The 8,200-nt window shown below is 44.7% G+C and overlaps 2 long non-coding RNA genes across 2 annotated transcripts; both read right to left on the bottom strand.

Moving 5' to 3' along the window:
• Window positions 1–3,123: 3,123 nt before the first annotated feature.
• LOC139382920 (uncharacterized) lies at window positions 3,124–3,581 on the bottom strand. The gene is made up of 3 exons (XR_011628670.1): window positions 3,565–3,581; window positions 3,211–3,332; window positions 3,124–3,177 (listed from the first exon to the last, which is right to left on the bottom strand). It is a non-coding gene; the product is annotated as an uncharacterized lncRNA (long non-coding RNA).
• Window positions 3,582–3,638: 57 nt separating this feature from the next.
• Window positions 3,639–4,453, bottom strand: LOC139382921 (uncharacterized). The gene is made up of 3 exons (XR_011628671.1): window positions 3,950–4,453; window positions 3,888–3,918; window positions 3,639–3,772 (listed from the first exon to the last, which is right to left on the bottom strand). It is a non-coding gene; the product is annotated as an uncharacterized lncRNA (long non-coding RNA).
• Window positions 4,454–8,200: the final 3,747 nt, after the last annotated feature.

Raw genomic sequence — 8,200 nt, 5'->3', positions numbered from 1 at the left:
CCTCCCTCCCTCCCTCCCTCCCTCCCTCCCTCCCTCCCTCCTTCTCTCACTCTTTCTCTCTCTCCCTCCCTCCCTGTCCTCCTCTCCCTCACTCCCTCTCTCTCTTTCTCTCTCTCCCTACAACAGGAGTCGTATGTGTGGAAGATGTATCAAGAGAGATGCTGGGACTTCTTCCCTGCTGGAGACTGTTTCAGGAAGACGTATGAGGATCAGCTGGCCTAGTGGGATAAATCCTGTCTGTCTGGGTGGGAGAGAGAGAGGGAGAAAGTTAAGGAAATATAGAAGGTATTAGGGAATAGATGAGGGTTTGAAGGTTGTTCCTGTGTCATATTTCTCTGTGATCTCCTGTCTTGACACACCTGCAGCAATATTCTGATAGACTGAATAAGATGATGATCAGAGGAGATGAAGAGTCCCAAGGGCTTTTAACCCTGTAAATACACTTCATGGCCTTTTTCTGTGTGAAATATAGATATGCTGTCTTGACTGAATTCAAACACACACACACACACACACATACACACACACACACACACACACAGAGCGCTGCCTCTCTGTCAGTGTGTGTTTCTGTAGAGCTGAATACAGCATAGTGCCTAACTCTCATGGTAAACAAACGTGCTTTAATGTCTTAAGTAGTGCTCTTTTCCTTAATATTATTATAATCACTCTTGTTTGAGATTGTATTAATATAAATGCCATTAATGTCCTCGTGTAAGAATGTCTTGATTTTTGTGTATGCCTTTAAATGAGCTATTTCTGTAATTGTTGGTGTATTTCTCCCACTGCTTGATAATGATCAGTGGGGGTGAGAGCATTTCATAGCAGTGCCTCTTCTGTCCACTAGGCAGCAGTCACACACCCCAGGTCTCTCCTCACTCTCTTTTTTTTCTCTCTAGAGATTTTATAACTGATGTTGATCTGGCCATTAGCAGTCACTCTGGAGTAAACAGGTTAGAGGCAGGTTGTCTGATCCTACAGGACAATATGATGACTTTAGACAAACCCTGTTTTTGCACTCTGAAGTCTTACGATGTGTCCCTTCCTGTCTGTGACCTGTGTGATCTGATGTAGAGATCCTAGTGGCTGACACGGACGGCACAGTGTTCTTATTGGCTATCACAGACCACACAGTGTTCCTATTGGCTATCACAGACCACACAGTGTTCTTATTGGCTATCACAGACCACACAGAGTTTCTATTGGCTATCACAGACCACACAGAGTTTCTATTGACTACCACAGACCACACAGTGTTCCTATTGGCTACCACAGACCACACAGTGTTCCTATTGGCTACCACAGACCCCACAGTGTTCCTATTGGCTACCACAGACCACACAGTGTTCCTATTGGCTACCACAGACCACTCCTAAAGACATCTCTCCTAGACATCTCTCCTAGACAACTCTCCTAAAGACAACTCTCCTAAAGACATCTCTCCTAGACATCTCTCCTAGACATCTCTCCTAGACATCTCTCATAGACATCTCTCCTAGAGACATCTCTCCTAGACATCTCTCCTAAAGACATCTCTCCTAAAGACAACTCTCCTAAAGACATCTCTCCTAGACATCTCTCCTAAAGACATCTCTCCTAAAGACATCTCTCCTAGAGACATCTCTCCTAGACATCTCTCCTAAAGACATCTCTCCTAAAGACATCTCTCCTAAAGACAACTCTCCTAGACATCTCTCCTAAAGACATCTCTCCTAAAGACATCTTTCCTAAAGACAACTCTCCTAAAGACATCTCTCCTAAAGACATCTCTCCTAAAGACATCTCTACTAAAGACATCTCTCCTAGACATCTCTCCTAAAGACATCTCTCCTAAACATCTCTCCTAAAGACAACTCTCTTAAAGACGTCTCTCCTAAAGACAACTCTCCTAGAGACATCTCTCCTAAAGACAACTCTCCTAAAGACAACTCTCATAGACATCTCTCCTAGACAACTCTCATAGACATCTCTCCTAGACATCTCTCCTAAATACATATCTCCTAGACATCTCCCCTAAAGACAACTTTACTAAAGACATCTCTCCTAAAGACATCTCTCCTAGACATCTCTCCTAAAGACATCTCTCCTAGACAGCTCTCCTAAAGACATCTCTCCTAAAGACAACTCTCCTAAAGACATCTCTCCTAAAGACAACTCTCCTAAAGACATCTCTCCTAGACATCTCTTCTAGACATCTCTCCTAAAGACATATCTCTTGAAGACATCTCTCCTAAAGACATCTCTCCTAGACATCTCTCCTAAAGACATCTCTCCTAGACATCTCTCCTAGACATATCTCTTGAAGACATCTCTCCTAAACATCTCTCCTAAAGACATCTCTCCTATAGACATCTCTCCTAGACAACTCTCCTAGACAACTCTCCTAAAGACAGGTCTTATAGCCCCCTCGTATTGACGCTGGGCTGACACGTGTTCTATACCATCTTAATGCACAGGGCTAATGCAGTGAATAGTCATTATTCTATTTATTCATGTCTACTCTAAATGTTGTCCGTAGTGTGATAAGGACAGCGCTACTCAGAAGGGCCGGACTAACAAATGACACATTAACATCAAATAAATAACATAAGTGTATTGTTTCATTTAAGGCCTTGTCCGCTACTTTGTTCACAGTGAATAATATGATACTTTACCTGTTATGACGAATGCATAAGGGTTAAAAAGATAGCTGAACGGAGACGAACACTGTAGCCAGTTTGCACCGAAAAGCTTTCGTGATTTTTCTTCTGGCAGGTTAGAATATCATAGTTATTTTTTTTTTGGGGGGGGGGGGGGGGGAGAATGTGCATATTATTTAATTTTCTCTGGAAGTAAAACCTCACGCGTGATGTCAGACTGGTCTAGAATAAGAAACCAGACAGAAACATTACACACCGTCTCACACACACAGGCTAACTCATACACACTCTCTCCATGTTGAGTAATGTCCTGACTAACTTGTACTGTGTTAGGAGGAGATGTGACTCCTGGAGTGTGTTACCACAGCGGTGTGTGTGTGTGTAATTCACACGCAGGTGTATACCTGTATGTGTGGTGATCCACGGAGGGCTGTGATGATGTATTAGTACTGAGATCACCTGTTGACTATAAGAGTGTTGACCTGTTGACTCCTATTGACTATAAGAGTGTTGACCTGTTGACTATAAGAGTGTTGACCTGTTGACTCCTATTGACTATAAGAGTGTTGACCTGTTGACTATAAGAGTGTTGATCCTGTTGACTCCTGTTGACTATAAGAGTGTTGACCTGTTGACTCCTATTGACTATAGAGTATTGACCTGTTGACTCCTATTGACTATTAGAATGTTGACCTGTTGACTATTAGAATGTTGACTCCTATTGACTATTAAAATGTTGACCTGTTGACTATTAGAATGTTGACCTGTTGACTATTAGAATGTTGACCTGTTGACTATTAAAATGTTGACCTGTTGACTATTAGAATGTTGAACTGTTGACTATTAAAATGTTGACCTGTTGACTATTAGAATGTTGACTTGTTGACTATTAGAATGTTGACCTCTTGACTATTAGAATGTTGACCTGTTGACCTGTTGACCATTGGAATGTTGACCTGTTGACTATTGGAATGTTGACCTGTTGACTATTAGAATGTTGAACTGTTGACTATTAGAATGTTGACTTGTTGACTATTAGAATGTTGACCTATTGACTATTAGAATGTTGACCTGTTGACCTGTTGACCATTGGAATGTTGACCTGTTGACCTGTTGACCATTGGAATGTTGACCTGTTGACTATTAGAATGTTGACCTGTTGACTATTAGAATGTTGAACTGTTGACTATTAGAATGTTGACTTGTTGACTATTAGAATGTTGACCTATTGACTATTATAATGTTGACCTGTTGACCTGTTGACCATTGGAATGTTGACCTGTTGACTATTAGAATGTTGACCTGTTGACCTGTTGACCATTGGAATGTTGACCTGTTGACTATTGGAATGTTGACCTGTTGACTATTAGAATGTTGATCTGTTGACTATTAGAATGTTGACCTGTTGACTATTAGAATGTTGACTTGTTGACTATTAGAGTGTTGACTTGTTGACTATTAGAGTGTTGACTTGTTGACTATTAGAATGTTGACCCGTTGACCATTAGAATGTTGACATGTTGACCTGTTGACTATTAGAATGTTGACCTGTTGACTATTAGAATGTTGACTTGTTGACTATTAGAGTGTTGACTTGTTGACTATTAGAGTGTTGACTTGTTGACTATTAGAATGTTGACCTGTTGACTATTAGAATGTTGACCCGTTGACCATTAGAATGTTGACCTGTTGACCTGCTGACTATTAGAATGTTGACCTGTTGACTATTAGAATGTTGACCAGTTGACTATTAGAATGTTGTTGCCTGACTGAATCCTGTGTTTCAATACAAGATTAATAAATTGAACAGATTATTTTAAGATGAATTGGCAAATCCTTCCTCGTTTTGTGCGTGTGTGCGTGTGTGTGTGTGTGTGTGTGTGTGTGTGTGTGTGTGTGTGTGTGTGTGTGTGTGTGTGTGTGTGTGTGTGTGTGTGTGTGTGTGTGTGTGCGTGTGTGCGTGTGTGTGTTGTGTGTGTATCAGGGGTGTGTTCTCTTTAAGAAGGGAGACCTATGTTTAGGTTATATTAATGATTAACTATTATCAATCATTAATCTGTTATTCCATTCATGATTCTAATGGCTAACATCAGCACTCCCTCCCCCGCCCATCTAATGAGGTTATAGTGCAGGTTCTCCTAGCTCAACGCAGATGAGACAGAGAAGATAAAGGAAGGGGAGATACTTATGAGTTTTTTTTTTAACTTCTTGTCAACTATCTGACGCAAAAGTAAATCCAACCTAGAGCAGGATTGAGGTCAATTCCATTTCACTTCAGGAAGTACACTGAAATTCCCATTTCAATTCTCTTCAATGTTTTTCAATGAAGAAAATGAGGAATTGGAATTCGGGTTTCCATTCTGAATTGACGCCAAGCCTGACCATGAGGCATTGGCAATACTCCATGGTGTTCCTATTCCACTATAAGTGTCAGGGTTGAGTATTTGCTAACACGAGGCTCAGTCCATCCCTATTATTCCACCACTACTGTTTTGGCAGAGGTTTATCTTCATTAAATAACGCAATTACATGATGAAACAATTACAACAACTCATAAAACGTCACTGGACACACCCATATTCCACTAACACAGGATCGTACAGTATCGTTATAGCCCACGATCAATACTGCAGGAAGTCTCCATAGCAGCTCTGATCCCATTGACGTGATAGCAGGAGGTTGTGTCATTGCCTTTCTATAGACCTCCAGTCTGGTGTAGACCTCCAGACTGGTGTAGACCTCTAGTCTGGTGTAAACCAGGCTGTTGTAGACCTCCAGTCTGATGTAAACCAGACTGTTGTAGACCTCCAGACTGTTGTAGACCAGACTGGTGTAAACCAGACCGTTGTAGACCTCCAGACTGTTGTAAACCTCCAGACTGTTGTAGACCTCCAGACTGTTGTAGACCTTCAGACTGTTGTAGACCTCCAGACTGTTGTAGACCTCCAGACTGTTGTAGACCTCCAGACAGTTGTAGACCTCCAGATTGTTGTAGACCTCCAGACTGTTGTAGACCTCCAGACTGTTGCAAACCAGACTGTTGTAAACCAGACTGTTGTGGACCTCCAGACGGTTGCAGACCTGACTGTTGTAAAACAGACTGATGTAGACCTCCAGACTGTTGTAGACCTCCTGACTGTTGCAGACCTGACTGTTGTAGACCTTCAGACTGTTGTAGACCTCCTGACTGTTGAAGACCTCCAGACTGTTGTAGACCTCCAGACTGTTGTAGACCTGATTGTTGCAGACCTGACTGTTGTAGACCTCCAGACTGTTGTAGACCTCCTGACTGTTGCAGACCTTCAGACTGTTGTAGACCTCCTGACTGTTGTAGACCTCCAGACTGTTGTAGACCTCCAGACTGTTTTAGACCTCCAGACTGTTTTAGACCTCCAGACTGTTGTAGACCTGACTGTTGCAGACCAGACTGTTGTAGACCTCCAGACTGTTGTAGACCTCCAGACTGTTGTAGACCTCCAGACTGTTGTAGACCTGACTGTTGTAGACCTCCAGACTGTTGTAGACCTCCAGACTGTTGTAGACCTCCAGACTGTTGTAGACCTTCAGACTGTTGTAGACCTCCAGACTATTGTAGACCTCCAGACTGTTGTAGACCTCCAGACTGTTGTAGACCTCCAGACTGTTGTAGACCTCCAGACTGTTGTAGACCTCCAGACTATTGTAGACCTCCAGACTGTTGTAGACCTCCAGACTGTTGTAGACCTCCAGACTGTTGTAGACCTCCAGACTGTTGTAGACCTGACTGTTGTAGACCTCCAGACTGTTGTAGACCTCCTGACTGTTGCAGACCTGACTGTTGTAGACCTCCTGACTGTTGTAGACCTCCTGACTGTTGCAGACCTGACTGTTGTAGACCTCCAGACTGTTGTAGACCTCCAGACTATTGTAGACCTCCAGACTGTTGTAGACCTCCAGACTGTTGTAGACCTCCAGACTGTTGTTGTCACGTTCGTCATAACGAGGAGACCAAGGCGCAGCGTGATTAGAATACATTCTTCTTTATTTACACGAAGAACACTAAACAAACTAACAAAACAACAGTGAAGCTATAAGACACGAGTGCTGACAGGCCACTACACATAGACAATAACCCACCAAACCAAAATGGAAAATGGCAACCTAAATAGGATCCCCAATCAGAGACATCGATAAACAGCTGTCTCTGATTGGGAACCAATTCAGGCCACCATAGACCTACATTTACCTAGACAAACCAAAACAAAAAACCCTAGACAAGACGAAAAAACACACTTACCACCCTCGGCATACCCTGACCTAACCAAAATAATAAAGAAAACAAAGATAACTAAGGTCAGGGCGTGACAGTACCCCCCCCCCCCCCCCCCCCCCAAAAGGTGCAAACCTAAACCTATATGTGAGGGTCTGGGTGGGCATCTAACCTCTGTGGCGGCTCTGGTTCTGGACGCCACCCCCCCTACTTTACACTGAGTCCGCTCTTGTATCACTGACCCGTGGGTCATCTCCGGATGCTCTGGACTGCGGAACCCGTAGGCCCTGGGCTGGGTACCCTCGCTGCGTGGGTCATCTCCGCATGCTTTGGACTGCGGAACCCGTAGGCCCTGGGCTGGGTACCCTCGCTGCGTGGGTCATCTCCGGATGCTCTGGACTGGGGACCGTCGTTATAGGTTCCGGTCTGTGAACTGTCGTCGGATGCTCTGGACTGGGTACTGTTGCCGGATGCTCTGGACTGGGTACTGTTGCCGGATGTTCTGGACTGGGTACTGTTGCCGGACGCTCTGGACTGGGTACTGTCGTCGGAAGCTCTAGACTGGGTACTGTCGCCAGACGCTCTGGACTGGGTACTGTCGCCAGACGCTCTGGACTGGGTACTGTCGCCAGACGCTCTGGACTTGGTACTGTCACCAGACGCTCTGGACTGGGTACTGTCACCAGACGCTCTGGACTGGGTACTGTTGCCGGACGCTCTGGACTGGTGAGGCGCACTAAAGGCCTGGTGCGTGGTGCCGGCACTGGTGGTACCGAGCTGGGGACACGCACCTCAGGGCGAGTGCGGGGAAGAGGCACAGGATACACTGGACCGTGGAGACGCATTGGAGATCCAGAACATAGAGCTGGCTCAATGCACCCTGGCTGGATGCCCATTCTAACCCGGCAAATGCGAGGAGCTGAAATAGAACGCACCAGGCTATGAATGCGAACTGGAGACACCGTGCGCATCTCTGCATAACCCGGTGCCTGACCAGTTACACGCTCCCCACGGTAAGCACGAGGAGTTGGCTCAGGTGTCCTACCTGACTCAGCCAATCTCCTCGTGTGCCTCCCCCCCCAAAAAAACTTGGGGCTGCCTCTCTGGCTTCCGTGCTAGTCGTGTACCTTCATATATTCACTGTATCGCCGTTCCGTTCCGCTAACTAAGGTCAGGGCGTGACAGTTGTAGACTAGACTGTTGTAGACCAATCTTATGTAGACCAAACTGTTGTAGACCAAACTGTTGTAGACCAAACTGATGTAGACCAAACTGTTGTAGACCAAACTGTTGTAGACCAAACTGATGTAAA

This window comes from Oncorhynchus clarkii, chromosome 24 (genome assembly GCF_045791955.1).
Source record: "Oncorhynchus clarkii lewisi isolate Uvic-CL-2024 chromosome 24, UVic_Ocla_1.0, whole genome shotgun sequence".
Classification (NCBI taxonomy): Eukaryota; Metazoa; Chordata; class Actinopteri; order Salmoniformes; family Salmonidae; genus Oncorhynchus; species Oncorhynchus clarkii.
This window is presented reverse-complemented; position numbering and strand designations above follow the sequence as displayed.